At 41.8% G+C, this 16,429-nt stretch overlaps 1 pseudogene; it reads right to left on the reverse strand.

Moving 5' to 3' along the window:
• Positions 1–266: 266 nt before the first annotated feature.
• LOC123039694 (AAA-ATPase At3g28610-like) overlaps positions 267–16,429 on the reverse strand; it is a 59,229-nt pseudogene continuing 43,066 nt past the window's right edge.

Consider the following 16,429-nt stretch of genomic DNA (forward strand, 5'->3'; position numbering starts at 1 on the left):
GCCCTAAACGTAAAAGTTGCCAGCTTTCTTCCTCCTCAAACAATTCCTTCTCTCGTAAAATTGACTTGCCTAAATTATAAATGCAGTCAACTGACAGTGTATCTATTGTGTTAACGATCAATTAGTCCTCAAGGTTTCTAGTAAAACAATATAGCTCCCTACTAGAGATAAAAACATACTAAAATGCAGCAAAAAGTAGTGTGCTGGTAAGTGGTAATGATCGGTAGAACGAGAAAAGGAATAATGATAATTTCTTGTCGTCCTCATCAATGAGACCCCTTGTTTCTCTTGGTCTTCTTGGTGAGCTCGTCAATGAGACGGCTCATACAAGCGTCCGCATCACGGGCGCTGCGCCTAGACGCCATGAGGCACTCTGCGACGTCGGCGGGGGTGATCTGCACCGCTTGAAGCAGCTCCTTGACGGCCTAGAACTGCGGGTGCACGTCCATGTCGAGGTAGTTCTTTGCGAGCGTCTTGAATGCCTCGAAGCCGCAGTAGGACATCTCGATATGCATGTCCATCCTCCCGCTCCGGATGAGCGCGTTGTCGAGCTTGTCCAGGTGGTTGGTGGTGAAGACGATGATCCGCTCGCTGCTGTGCGCGGACCGGAGCCCGTCAATGAAGTTGAGAAGGCCGGACAGGGTGACTATGCTGCTCCTCTGCTGCTCCCCGGCTTGCTTGGGCGGGGCCCTCATGGTGGCGCGGCTGCCGATCAGGTCGAGGGAGTAGTCGATGTCCTCGACGACAATGATGGACTTTCCCGTGGTCTCAATGAATAGCTTGCACAGGTCATTGTTGGTGGTGAGTGTGGTGAGCTCGATGTCGTAGATGTCGTAATTGAGGTAGTTGGCCATGGCGGCGATCATGGTGGACTTGCCGGTGCCAGGCGGGCTGTAGAGGAGGTAGACGCGCTTCCAGGCCTTGCCGATGCGGCGGTAGTAGTCCTTGCTACTGTGGAAGTCGTCGAGGTCGTCCATGATGGCCTGCTTCTTGTCCGGGTCCATGGCGAGCATGTCGAACGTGGTGGGGTGCTCAAAGTCAATGTAGCTCCACACATCTTTCCTGCTAATACTGTAAATAGGGCACGTACGAAAAGGAGTTGGTCAATTCATTGTCTCGGCAATCGATCTGGCTAAACCAGCACTAAAAATCTCTAAGTGAAATATATAGCAGATCATTGGATTGGATGGTTTTTTTTTGACAAAAGAGAGCATTCTCTCCGATTTCCATTAAAAGAAATCACATGTCTTACAGCAAAGCGGGAAGAAACTAAAGATGCATCATATAACTCCACCCCCCTACGCAGCTATCACTACCCTACTGAGGAGGGGAGGGAAGCCATCCCTTCCCTCCCAAACCACCTCAAGGCAACAACCTGCAGGAGTGGTCCAAGGTCTGGGTTCGGAACAGAACCCAGCCTTGGATGGAAACATGTCTGAACATTCTTGAACAGAGACATACATCCTGATTAAAGTCTTAACATCAACAAAAGATCATAGGCTGACTGGAGAACAGAAGGAAGCAAGCTAGATTGCAGTGGAAGTAGTTATTCATCGTAGCAGCAGATCCTTCATGAAGTTGATTAGCGTCATCCCAGGATCCTCCCAGTCTTTAGGCGCCATCTGTGAGCTGCTTTGAATACTTCTTCCGCCACCTCGCTTACTTGTTTCACTCCAGCCTCCATCATCTTACTTCTTACGGGGTTTGTCTGTAAAACATTCCAATCATTTAGATTTTTGAGAAACAAGTTAACAGGCACACAAGGGTCATTCACCCTGTTGTTATAAAAAATAATGTTGTTCCTTAGCTTCCAAATAGTCCAGCAAATCGCTGAAATTCCTATCATGACCAAACCCTTTTCATCTTTTCCAAAGGTCTTTACCCAGGTTTTCATTATTGCATCCAGGGTTTCTGGAATGTTTCTTAAATTGAAAGCACATTTCAAAATGTTCCACAACAATCTAGCAACTGAAGAGGATAGGAAAAGGTGATTGATATTTTCTTTACAGCCACAGAAAGGACATCTGTCATCCCCTTTCCACCCCCTGCGAAGTAGATTGTCTTTGGTAAGTATACTATTCCTAAGAGCCAACCACATGAAAACCTTGATTCTGGGTGGCATTTTAATCTTCCACATGTAAAAGTGTGGATATTTGACACCATTTTCAATCAAGTGTCTATAAAAGGATTTTATAGTATATATCCCTTTTTTGGTCAAAGACCACTTTACCTCATCCTTATCCTCGTTTAGAGTTATTGAACTACAAGCTTCTTTAATATGTTCCCATAATTCTCTAGCGTCTCCTATCAGAGTTCTTCTAAAATGCATATTATCTAGGCTGTTTTCAAACACCTCCTTAACTGTTTTCTTTTTATCAAAACAAAGCTCATAGAGTCTAGGAAAGTTTTTACTTAGTGGGCAGAGCCAATCCACCAGTCTTCCCAAAAGCGTGTTCTATCTCCATTTCCAATTCTAAACTTGCACAAAGAGGCAAAGTGATCTCTATATTTCAGTACCTCCCTCCAAAACTGGGAATCTTCCTGTTTGGCCAGTACATTACCCAGGTTTTTATTTTTAACATATTTGTTCCAAATAATATTTTGCCACAACCCCTCAGTTGTGCAAAGTTTCCACCACCATTTACATAGCAATGTTGTGTTCATATATGTAAGATTTTGAATACCCAAACCCCCCATATCTTTTGGTCTGCACACCTCAGACCACTTTACTAAATGGTATTTTCTTTTTTGGTCATTCTCTTGCCACAACAGTCTGGCTCTAAAGAAAGCCATGCGTTATTTTACCCCAGCGGGGAGCGCATAAAAGGACATCATAAAGTAGGGTATGCCCGTCAGAGACGACTGAATCAGTGTAACCCTCCCGGCGCTAGCAAGCAGACGGCCGTGCCAGGTTTTACATTTTCTCTCCATCTTATTCTCTAGAGGTTTCCAATGTTTATTGCAAATTCTATTTTTATATATAGGCAGTCCTAAATATTTCATGGGCAAGGCACCCACTGGACATGTGAAGTTTTTTGCATATTCATCTTTCATATCAATGGCTTCCCCAAACAGGAAAAGCTCACTTTTATGAAAATTAATCTTCATCCCAGACATTTGCTCAAACAAGCACATAATGTATTTCAAATTATGTGCACTTTCTATATCATCTTGTAATAGAAATATGGTATCATCTGCATATTGTAGCATATTAACCCCATTTGGAGTATATTCATTTAAAACCCCCTTCACTAGCCCACTTTATCTGGCATTATCTAACATGATTGCCAGGGCATCAGCAGCCTGGTCAAAGTTCAGAGGGGATAGGGGATCCCCCTGCCTTAAACCCTTGTGAGTAGGAAAATATTTCCCTAAATTCTCATTGACATTGACACAAACTTTCCCCCTCTAATAGTTTCCATAACCCAATCAATCCATTTGTCTGGAAACCCCTTCATTCTGAAGATTTGAATGAGGAAAGACCATTTGATTTTGTCATATGCCTTTTCAAAAACAAAGCACTTTGATTTTCTTTTGTATGTTGTTCAAAGCCTCATGAAGGATCAAAACTCCTTCCATAATATATCTTCCTTTAATAAAAGTAGTCTGAACAGGAGAAATAACATCAGCAGCCACCAAGTTCAGCATGTTCATTAACACTTTTGTATAATTTTGAAGCAAACATTCAGCAAGCAGATTGGCCTGAATTTCTATATTTTATTAGCATCTTTTCTTTTTGGGACTAGAGTTATAATCCCACAGTTTAATCTACTAATGTCAATTTTCCTATTAGCAAAGTCATCCAGCAAAGCTTTTAGATCATGTTTCACCAGTTCCCAGTAGTGCTGATAAAATTCAGCAGTAAAGCCATCTGGTCCAGGTGATTTATTGTGTGCCATATTAAAGACAACCTTCTTGATTTCCTCCAAAGAAAATTCTTCAATCAGAATTTTTTCATACCTCTCCTGAATATTAGTTGGGTTATCAATATTTAATGAGACAGAGGAGTTATCATGTGGACCAAACAAATTTTTGTAGAAAGTGGTGATATAATTTATCAAATTCGTATCCCCTTCTACCACCCCATCATCCTGTTCTAACCTGTTGATTCTGTTTCTTCTAAGTCTCTCATTTGCCTTGGCATGGAAGAATTTGGTGTTACTGTCCCCCTCCAAAATCTCATCAATTTTGGCTCTTTGCCTCCATTTAGTCTCCTCCTGTTTAAGAAGTCTATCAAGCTGTGCTCTCAGTTCTATCTGTTCTTTTCTATCAGCAGATGTAAGACCATTAATCTCACAATTTTTATAAATAATATCCAATTTTAGTAGTATATCCTTTTTTAATTCTATGTATCAGGCATTCATATTTCTGTTCCATCCTTTATGTTTGGGTCTTAGATTTTTAAATTTCCCCAACAATCTATCTATACTGTCTCCTTTAATATTAGGATCATTCCAAACTTTTTGTACAATTTCATCAATTCCTTCTCTCAGGAACCAAGCATTTTCAAATCTGAAAATTGGATCGGATTTTTGGAAATCTCAAAAATCTAAGAAAAGAGGAGTGTGATCAGATTTCTCTCTAGTTAAAGCTGTCACTTGGGTTAGTGGATATGCCTCTTCCCACTATGTGCTACAAAGGATTCTATCTAGCTTTTCAAAGGTAGGAATATGCATATTGTTCCCCCAAGTGAATTGTCTCCCATTCATATCAAGTTCTCTCACCCTAGCTTGTTCCAGGATGGCATTGAATAGGAAACTCCAATGTCCAGGGGACCCTGGTTTGTTTTTCTCACTAACCTTTCTAATAATATTAAAATCACCTCCAATCAACATTGGATTAACACAATTCTGAAAAACTCTGGACAACTCAGCAAGAAATAAAGCTTTCCTTTCTGGTTGTGCATCTCGATATACCACCACTATGTCCCAAATTAACCTATTTTTAACATCCTGAACTGTCATTTTTATATGGTAGTCCCCTTCATCCTGTGAGATCACATCTAAAGTGGTATAATTAACCCCCAACAGAAGACCACTAGATTTCCCCCTAGCTGGAGTGAAATGCCAGTGAAAATCCCTCCCTGCACAAATTTGTTGAAGATCATTTCTAGAAAATTGTTGTCTCATGGTCTCTTGCAGGCCCAGGAAATCCACTTTCATGTCCATCATCATTTCCCTAAGGAATATTTTTTTGATGTCCCCCCCCCCAAATCCTCTCATGTTCCAAAAAGTCCCCCTCATCTTTTTTTCTTGTTTTTCCTACTAGAAGATTCTAGAGTCTTGATAGCAGAGGCAATTTTAACTCCAGAACCTCTGGTAGTTTTACCTTGTTTTCTCTCTTTTTTTGATGAGAAAATCTCTTTTAGTAGTTCCCAATCTTCATTATCTTCCTCTTCTCCCTTATTTTCCCCATTATCTAATAAATCTTCTAGAGAATGTTCTCCAGTATCAATTATATTAGGCTCTTCAGGCAGATAGTTTTGTTTTTGATTGTTACTATAATCTACTAGCCACATATCAATCCTTGTATGTTCACCCATTTTTATTAACTCCAAATTATGGTTAATAATGTCAGGTTTATTCCCCAAATTAACTCCAGCCCCCTCAGCAATCTGTTGCAGAAGATTATTGGAGCTAGAGATAATATCAGAAGTTGTGTACTCACCATCACTACAAAAAAATACACTTCCGTGATGATACGTGTTTGTCACAGTAGGTCGCGCTTTTTGTCATGCATGTACATCCATGACAAATTTATGACAGAATCAAGATAGTCATACCTGTGCTGTCGTAGAAGTGTTCCATGACATTACCAAAATTATCATCACGGAAGGGTCCACTTCCATGACGATAAATCGCGTGTCACAGAAGTGCTTTTGTCAAGGGTGACCGACACGTGGCATCCACCGTAACGGAACGCCATTAAGCTATCGGGTCGGATTTTGGATCCAATAACCCGTTAACGGCCACGACCAATGCCGATTTTCCACGTGTAAAATTCTCATTGGCTGACGGATCCACGTGTCAACTCCGCGTTGGCACAGGTGTCACTCATCCAACGGTCGAGATGGGCCTATGATATCTTGACATGTGGACCGGCCCAAAAGTGGCCCACAAAGTTTAAATGGGCCGGCCCAACCGAAGGCCCATAAGATTTAGCAGACCATAATGGTTCGGCCCAGCTAAAGGCCCACAAAATTTAGCGGACCATAATGGGCCGGCCCAGATAAAGGCCCACAAGATTTTGCGGACCACAATGGGCCGGCCCAGCTAAAGGCCCACAAGATTTTGCGGACCACAATGGGCCGGCCCAGCAAAAGGCCCACAAGATTCTCCAGACCATAATGGGCCGACCCAGCTAAAGGCCCAACATTCTCTGTCAAATCGGCCCGTCAACGGCCTGGTCTAAACTTGTCATCAATGCGGCCCATGGTCACTTCTGGCCCGTTAACAGTCTGCTAAGTAATTGGGCCGAATTACGGCCCGGTGTATTTCCGGCCTGTTAAAGGTCCAGCTTCATTTGGGCCCATTTACAGGCCATCAAAACTTTCGGCTCATAAACGACCGTGAAGGATTTGGGTCATAATCGGCCATGTCTGTCATTCGGCGTGTTAGAGGCCCACTATAGATTTGGCCCACTTTCGGCCCGTTGTCATTTTCGGCCCGTTAACGCCGGACATAAACCATGGGCCATATGTGGCCCAACGTTATATCGGGCCCATTAACGGCCCATATAAAAATGACGATAATCTAGCCCGACCGAAGTTACGACCTGTTAAAGGCCCGTGTATTAGGTCAGCACATTTATGGCCCGTCCGAATTTCGGCCTATCAAATATCCGCACCGTAAATGGGCCACCATTTCGGCCTGCTAAGTCCAGTGGGTTATTTGGCACAATCAGGGCCCAATCTCACTTTCGGTCTATTAAAGGCCCATGTTTTTTATGGGCTCGACATATTTACACTTGTAAACGGCCTACTTTTACTAAGGGCCCAAATTATGTTTAGGCCTGTTAAAGGCCCACTATGGGCACAAGCCTACCAGAAAAATTTGAAAGCTTATGCTAATTTAACCCCAGATATTTTTAGTGGGCTACATGCCAATTTCGGCCCGTAATCGTTTTTAGCCCAATTGGAATGGGGCCGACGAATGTTGGCATGTTGGGCTCCTATGAAGCTTTTGTCCGAATACATTACTAAGATAAACCTACACTATACAAAAATAGCGTCATAATTACTGCAGCCTGTGGCAGCATCATAAATGTTGTATCACAACAAAATAAATTCCAATCATACAACAAAAGGCCTGTTGGCATAAAGTGTACAGTCCTTCCAGATAAAAGCCCCATCGGATGTATAGAAGCACAGATCATTTGACCTGAGTGCTAATGTTTCAGGCTGTAGAATCTGATGGAGCAGCACGATCTCCACCTTTTTTCTGCCATTGCTCTTCAACAACGAAGCGAATGTCTGATAGTCTGGTTTCAAAACCATTCATATCTTGACGGCATTTCTCAACCACTATTCTTGTTTCCGAAACAACGTCCATTAGGGATTGGACTTGTGTCTGGAGCACAGATATATCGCTCTGTCTAGCAGGAAGATTTTGTTCAGTATGCGATTTGGACGAGGTTACCTTGACAACCAACCCAGAATTACACAGGAAGGTGCTTTTTGCACTGTTAGTGGATAGATACTAACGCACTGCAGCAAGAGGTGACATTGTGCCTATAGTAGCCTCGTCACCTTCAGGTGGTTGTGGCTGTTCAATCATTTGTTCCACAGTTTCCTGAAAGTTTGAACTTGTAGATTAGTGTACCAGTGAGTTACTAATGAGACAAAAACAAACAAAGTAGGTTAAATGTTTATACATAACTTATTTTGGTGAACTACTGTAATACATTAGCATGTATTGTAGTGCCAACTACATAAAAAATCACTTTCGGAACATATGTCCATGTAGCATGCCTACTGTATCGTCTATTTCCTTAAATTCGTTGACATCTAAGGATAAAGAGACATGGTTTAAAGTAGGATGAACATAGTATGACATCATTCATATCATGGGCAAACAGATATAAAACAAACAGGCTATTTTATCATTGTGTGCGCACGTGAACATAACAACTAGATTACATATCAAGACCAAAAGAATATCCTTCATCTCTTTTAAACCATGTAAGGTGAAATGATACGTTAAGACAACTATGTATAAAAGTGAACAGAGTAACTGACATTGGCTGCAAACCAAGTAGTTAAATGAACACATCACAGTACTAATCAGTTCAAGGCAGGAGGAGTAAGGACTTACAACAGCGGCTTGAACTGGTGTGCTCATGCCCTTCATCTTGCTGGTGTGGCAATCCTTGAAGATTTGCACTGCATTCGGTTCAGGTTCTTTTTGGTCCGCACGGGCTTTCCGCTGTATTTGGAACAAGTCAATATAGATACAATAATATGGCACAAAAAAAGAAGGAAGTAGCAGCTATTTACAAGAGCCTCGCAGTGTGCAATATAGCTACGAGATCCTGTTGTCTGTTGGAATTTCACTTTAGAACGGTTGGTTTTGTTCCTCAAACAGTTAGACTACAAGAAGATACACTTGTAAGGCACATACATAAATACAAGTTCAATATGTGGTCTGATCAAATACATATAGCCTACCTGATACTTTGGATCAGACCAGTGTTTAATGAGGGATGTCCAGTCTTCATCTGTAATATATTCCACTGGAGATGTTTGGGCGATTCCATTGTTAGCCTTGCCTTCAAAGTGAGATTTTCTAAGGTGGTACCGATATTGTCGCAGAGCAGACTGAAAAACATGAGTGCATGCTTGTTTAGTTGCATCATCTTTCAGATCCAGCTTGAACCTCATCTGTTGAAAAAAGAATGTTAGTCTTATCAGGAGGAAGCTAGAAAGTATGGGACAGAGCAAGACAATATTACTAATTGCGATGAATAACATTACTTACAGATAAATGGTCAAGGAAGGTGTTAAACTAGGTATTGTCTTTCTCATTCCTGTACTGGATCCACGTTGGGAGGATACGCGCATGACACCTAACGGCAACGGCTGCCTCTGATACTAACTTGGCTGACTCTGTAGCATCACGTGGCCTTTTTAAACCTGCCTCAAAATGGATCTCCATTCTTCCTCCTTTAGATTTTGTTCATCTGTCAAGCATTATCCCTGATGTCTGTTTCCGCTTGCGCCGTGGTGCTAGTTCAACAACGAATATGGAAAGTGTTAGTGTACATCAAACTGTGAGAGTACATATAAAGGAGCATGCAACTGCAACTTGACTCGGTCAGGTACCGTCTTGGTGTTGATGCTCATGAGGTTCATCTGATCTTGCCAAGTCCTGTTGTGTCAACAGTGCTTCGGAAGTAGTGTTAGGTGTGAAGGCGGCTTGGGAACTGGCCAGTTCCAGAGCAAACGAACGAGTAACTGGTTGAGATCCTGGTACAGTTGAAGCAGATGCTACAGCTGGTGGAGCAGGTGATACTGTGTTTGTAGATTTAGCCGGTGGACTTGGACCTTCTACTGCACTATAAGTACCAGCAGAATCTCGACGACAGAGCCTTTTTCGTTTCACCCGACGAGTAACAGCACTCCCTACTATATTATTTTCCTTGCTCTTTTTTGACTTTGCCATGTCAAGCTGTACCCACAACACAAATGAATAAAATCACTCTTCAGAACTCATTGATGCATGATACAGACAAGTAATACTTTGATGTAAGACAACCGTATGAGGATGGAATATGTAAGAAAAACAAGACGGCATGACATATTCACAGCTACGATGTGCAAACTAAGCAGAAGGATTTTCAAGAAAATAGAAGTAATGCAAGCTAGACACCATATGAAAGATGCAACCAATATTACTCTACCAAGTTAAAAGTGTCTTTTCATAAGTGGCAATTCGAAAAATTAGAAGTAGTACAATGTAGAAATCAATGCAAGATGCAACCACTATCAAACTACCATGTTAAAAGCGTCCAATCATGAGTTACTGATGCGGGATACACAACAGCAGTACTTTGATGTAAGAACATGGTATGATAGATAGATGCAGTGTATTCTAGACACAGAAAGCCATGTAATATGCACATGTATAACGTATAAACTCAGCATGTGCAATTTAATCAAAATAGAAGAAATACAGGCTAGACAACATATGCAACATGAAACCAATTATCACACTGTCAACTTAGAGCAAGCACCTGCAATGGTGGAGTGCGGGAGATGAACTCATCATGTAGACTTGGGACTTCAACTTCATTAGCAGTAGCAGTGGCAAATCTAGAGAGTCTCTGTTTGCGTCGGTGCGGAGTACCACCAACATCCCCTAACTTACTCTTTCCTTCCTATTTTCTGATATTGCCTTATGAAGTCAAAACCACAAGAGGATGAATAAAATTAGCTCTGCATAACTGGTTGATGCATGATACAGACGAACACTACTTTGATGTAAGGCAAGCGCAGGAGGATGGAATAATACAAAAAAAGGCAGCGTTTCATATTCACACGTACGATAGGAGGATGGAATATATATGAAAAAACAGTAAGCGGAAGGCATTTCAACAAAATTAGAAGAAATGAAAGCTAGGCACCATATGAACATGCAACCAATATCACTCTATCAGGTAAAAAGTGTCTCATCGTAAGTGCCATTTCAAGAAATTAGAAGCAGTACAAGCTAGAAGACAATGCAAGATGCAACCTACATCACAGTCCCAAGTTAAATGTGTCTTATGGGTAAGTGATCGTTGCAGGTATAAGTTGTAAGCTACGCAGACGCAATTCAACATAATCAGAAGCAATACAAACTAGACATCATACGGAAAACGCAACCACGTATAGTAGTTCCAAGTAAGAGCAAGCACCTGTGATGGTGGAGTAGGGGAGATGTGCTCATCGTGTACACGTATGTTCTAGAAACATGAACACGTGTCATATTCACAGGCATTATGTGTAAAGTAAGCAGATGCAATTCAAGTTAGAAGCAATACAAGCTAGACATCATACGCAACATGCAACCACATATAATAGTGTCAAGTTAGAGCAAGCACATGTGATGGTGGAGTAGGTGTGATGTGCTCATCATCTACACAGCTACGTTGACTGTCCAGCCTTGTGTTATCTTGCGAATCTTGTTGGGAGGATGGCGGAGTAGAATCTGTAGTGACCCCCTGTTTGAGTTGCTTCGAAGGACCACCATCATCCACTGTCGGACTAATTTCCTTCAATTGTAATGATTTTGCATTGTGAAGTCAAACTAATAAGAAAAAGGAATAAAATTCGCTCTTCAGAACTCATTCATGCATGATATTGACGAACACTACTCGGATGAAAGGCAAACACATGATGCGAGGATGGAATATGTATGAAAAACAGGATGGTGTGACATATTCACACCTATGATGTGGTAACTAAGCAGAATGCATTTCAACAAATTAGAAGCACTGCAAGCTAGACACCATATGAAAGATGCAACTAATATCACTCTGCCAAGTTCAAACTGTATGGCGTTTCAACAAATTAGAAGCAGTATATGCTAGAAATCATATGCAAGACACAACCAATATCACAGTGGCGACTTAAAGGTGCCTTATCATAAGTGACTGATGCGGGATATGCAAGAATATTAGTCTGATGTAGAAACAGGAACACATGTCATATTCACAGGCATTATGTGTAAAGTAAGCAGATGCAATTCAACAAAGTTAGAAGCAATACAAGCTAGACATCATACGCAACATGGAACCACATATAATAGTGCCAAGTTAGAGCAAGCATCTATGATGGTGGAGTAGGGGAGATGTGCTCATCATCTACAAAGCTACGTTGACTGTCTAGCCTTGCGTTGTCTTGCGAATCTTGTTGGGAGGATGGCAGAGTATAATCTGTAGAGAACCTCCATTTCAGTTGCTCGGAAGGACCACCATCATCCAATGCCTTGCCAATTTCCTTCAGCTTTATTGATTTTGCATTGTGAGGTCATACCGACAAGAAAAAGGAATATCATTCGCTCTTCAGAACTCATTCATGCATGATACTAACGAACACTACTCTGATGAAAGGCAAAGTCATGATACGAGGATGGAATATGTACGAAAAAATGGACGGCTTGACATATTCACACCTATGATGTGGTAGCGAAGCAGAAGGCACTTCAACAAATTAGAAACACTGCAAGACACCATATGGAAGGTGCAATCAATATCACTCTGCCAAGTTAAAACTGTCTCGTCATAGGTGGCGTTCATCAAACTAGAAGCAATACATGCTAGAAATCATATTCAAGACGCAAACCAATATCACACTGCCAACTTAAAGGTGTCCCATCATAAGTGACTGATGCAGGATACACAAGAAGAGTAGTTTCATGTAAGAACATGGTGTGATAGACATATATAGTATGTCCCAAGAACAGGAAAGCGTGTCATATTCACATGTATCATGTGTAAGCTAAGCAGATGCAGTTTACACTAATTAGGAGCAATACGAGCTAGACACCATATGCAACATGCAACCAGATATCACACTGCCAAGTTAGAGCAAGCACCTTGGATGGTGGAGTAGGGGAGCGGAGACTTGGACCATGTAATGCACTATCAGTACAAGGAGAATCGGTACAGATGCTCCGTTTACGTTGCTGCAGAGGACCACCATCATCGCCTTCCTTACTCTTTTCCTTCCTCTTTCTTGATTTTGCCTTGTCAAGTCAAACCCACAAGAAAAAGGAATAAAATTTGCTCTTCAGAACTTATTGATGCATGATACTAACGAACACTACTTTCATGTAAGGCAGCCTGTAGCACCTTGAAGTATGTCTAGAGGGGGGTGATTAGACTACTTGACCAATTAAAAACTTAACCTTTTCCCAATTTTAGTGTTTGGCAGATTTTACCAATCTTTGCACAAGTCAAGCAATCATCACTCAAATCAAGCAAGCATGCAAAGAGTATATAGGTAGCGGAAATTAAAGCATACAACTTGCAAGAAAGTAAAGGGAAGGGTTTGGAGGATTCAAACGCAATTGGAGACACGGATGTTTTTGTTGTGGTTCCGATAGGTGGTGCTATCGTACATCCACGTTGATGGAGACTTCAACCCACGAAGGGTAACGGTTGCGCGAGTCCACGGAGGGCTCCACCCATGAAGGGTCCACAAAGAAGCAACCTTGTCTATCCCACCATGGTCGTCGCCCACGAAGGACTTGCCTCACTAGCGGTAGATCTTCACGAAGTAGGCGATCTCCTTGCCCTTACAAACTCCTTGGTTCAACTCCACAATCTTGTCGGAGGCTCCCAAGTGACACCTAGCCAATCTAAGAGACACCACTCGCCAAGAAGTAACAAATGGTGCATTGATGATGAACTCCTTGCTCTTGTGCTTCAAATGATAGTCTCCCCAACACTCAACTCTCTCTCATAGGATTTGGATCTGGTGGAAAGAATATTTGAGTGGAAAGCAACTTGGGAAAGGCTAGAGATCAAGATTCATATGGTAGGAATGGAATATCTTGGCCTCAACACATGAGTAGGTGGTTCTCTCTCAGAAATGGTAAGTTGGAAGTGTAGGTTTCTTCTGATGGCTCTCTCCACAAATGAAGAGGAGGTGGAGGGGTATATATAGCCTCCACACAAAATCTAACTGTTACACACAATTTACCAATCTCGGTGGGATCGAATCAACAAACTCGGTCAGACCGATTTAGTAAACCTAGTGACCGTTAGGGTTTTCGGTGGGACCGACATGCAACTCGGTAGGACCGATATGGTTAGGGTTAGGGCATAACGTAATCTCGGTGAGACCGATTACACAAACTCGGTGAGACCGATTTTGGTAATTAGCTAACCAGAGAGTTGGTCAGGAAAACTCGGTGGGACCGATTTGCTCTTTTTGGTAGACCGAAATGTTACAAAAGGGAAACAGAGAGTTTACATTGCAATCTCGGCGGGACCGATCGCTCACTTCGGTTAGACCGAAATGTTACGAAGGGAAACAGAGATATTACAATCCCATCTCGGTGAGACCGAGATCCCTATCGGTAAGACCGATTTGCCTAGGGTTTGTGGCAGTGGCTATGACATATGAACTCGGTGGCGCCGAATAGAAAGAATCGGTGTGACCGATTTTGGCTTTAGGTTTAGGTCATATGAGGATGTGAGAAAGTAGTTGAGGGTATTTGGAGCATATCACTAAGCACTTGAAGCAAGAGGCTCATCAAGCAACACCTCATCCATCCTTGATAGTATTGGCTTTTCCTATAGACTCAGTGTGATCTTGGATCACTAAAATGTAAAATGAAGAGTCTTGAGCTTTTGAGCTTGAGCCAATCCTTTGTCCTTGATATTTTGAGGGGTCCACTTTCATCATCCATGCCATGCCATTCATTGAGCTTTCGTGAAATAATAGTCTTGGAATAGCATTAGCTCAATGAGCTATATGTTGTTATGAATTACCAAAACCACCTAGGTATAGTTGCACTTTCACAGCCGCATGATAGGAGGATGGAATATGTATGAAAAACAGGACGGCGTGACATATTGACATGTATGATGTATAAAGTGTAAACTAAGCACAAGGTGCTTGAACTTGTTAGAATCGATGCAAGCTAGAAACCATATGAAAGATGAAACCAATATCACTCTGCCAAATTAAAAGGGTGCCCTAACAAATGTATTTGACCAAATTAGAAGCAATACATGGCAAAAGGCTAGAAATAATATGCAATATGCAACGAATAAAGGTGACTCATCGTAAGTAATTGATGCAGGATACAGAAGAGAGGTAGTTTCATGTAAGAACAAGGTTAACACATAGATGTAGTGTGTACCAAAAATAGGAAGGCATGTCATATTCACAGGTATAGTGTGTAAACTAAGCAGATGCAATTTACCCTAATTAGAAGCATTACAAGCTAGACACCGTATGCAACATGCAACCACATATCATACTGCGAAGTTGGAGCAAGCACCTGTGATGGTGGTGTAGGGGAAGTGCAGTCTTCAGGTACAGAGCAACGTTCAATATCTTCATTTAGGCTTGTTGTTTCTTGAGAATCATGTGGAGAGGATGAAATTGCATTCTTTATAAGAGTATTGCGTCTCATATTAACCCACGCGCGTGACTATCTCATCATAAGCGATAGACGCAGGATACACAAGAACAGTAGTTTGATGTAAGAACATAGTGTGATAGGCAGATGTACTATGTACCAAAAACAGGAAGGCGTGTCATATTCACATGTATAATGTGTAAGCTAAGGAGATGCAATTTAACAAATTAGGAGCATTGATGAGGGATACACAAGAGAAGTAGTTTGATGTAAGAACATGGTTAATAGAAAGACGTAGTATGTACCAAAAACAGGAAGGCATGTCATATTCATAGGTATAATGTGTTAACTAAGCAGATGCAATTTACCCTAATTAGAAGCATTACAAGGTAGACACCATATGCAACATGCAACCACATATCACACTGCCAAGTAAGAGCAAGCACCTGCGATGGTGGTGTGGGGGAATTGCGGGGATCAACTAGAGAGCTACGTTGACTATCTTCATTTAGCCTTGTTGTTTCTTGAGAATCATGTGGGGAGGATGACACTGCACTCTTTAAACGAGTAGGGCGTCTCACAGTAACCCACTCGGGTGACTGTCTCATCATAAGTGATTGACGAGGGATACAAAAGAGCATTAGTTTGATGTACGAACATGGTTAATAGACATATGTAGTGTGTATCAAAAATAGGAAGGCATGTCATTATCAAAGGTATAATGTGTAAAGTAAGCAGATGCAATTTAACCAAATTGGAAGCAATACAAGCTAGACACCATATGCAACATGCAACCACATTTGACAGCGCGAAGTTAAAGCAAGCACCTGGGATGGTTGTGTGTGGCAATTGAGATCATCAACTGCAGAGCTACTTTTACTGTCTCCAACTGCTGACACTGCACCCATTAGAGCGTTGAAACGCTTACTGCTTATCTTCGAATTACACTGGAGTGACTTCTGTCTTTTCTTTTCTGCATTCATCAACACTGCGTCAGAGTCTGAAATACCCATGGATAAAAAACAATAGTGTGAGTATGGGTGAAGTGTGTGCACAATTAGTACAGTGTAAAGGTAGCAGATAGCAGGTCGGTGAGAAATAAATGATGGGAGACATATGATAGCTCTACAACATGCATGGCACACTCAATTACTACAGGATTCTATGAAAATAACAGTCGACTGAAAGCAAATAGGTCAGTCCATTTTTTCTGCACCGTCCGATGTACAAAGAACGGGGAGATTGCCTTCATCTACCTCTAGCCAGTCAGTGTTGACGATCTTCCTCGAAACGCCAGCGACCACCGGCCCAGTATTCCTCCCCTGCCTGCGCCCTCCCCTCGACCTCACCGCACC

The sequence above is a fragment of the Triticum aestivum genome, chromosome 2B (assembly GCF_018294505.1).
Source record: "Triticum aestivum cultivar Chinese Spring chromosome 2B, IWGSC CS RefSeq v2.1, whole genome shotgun sequence".
NCBI lineage: Eukaryota > Viridiplantae > Streptophyta > Magnoliopsida > Poales > Poaceae > Triticum > Triticum aestivum.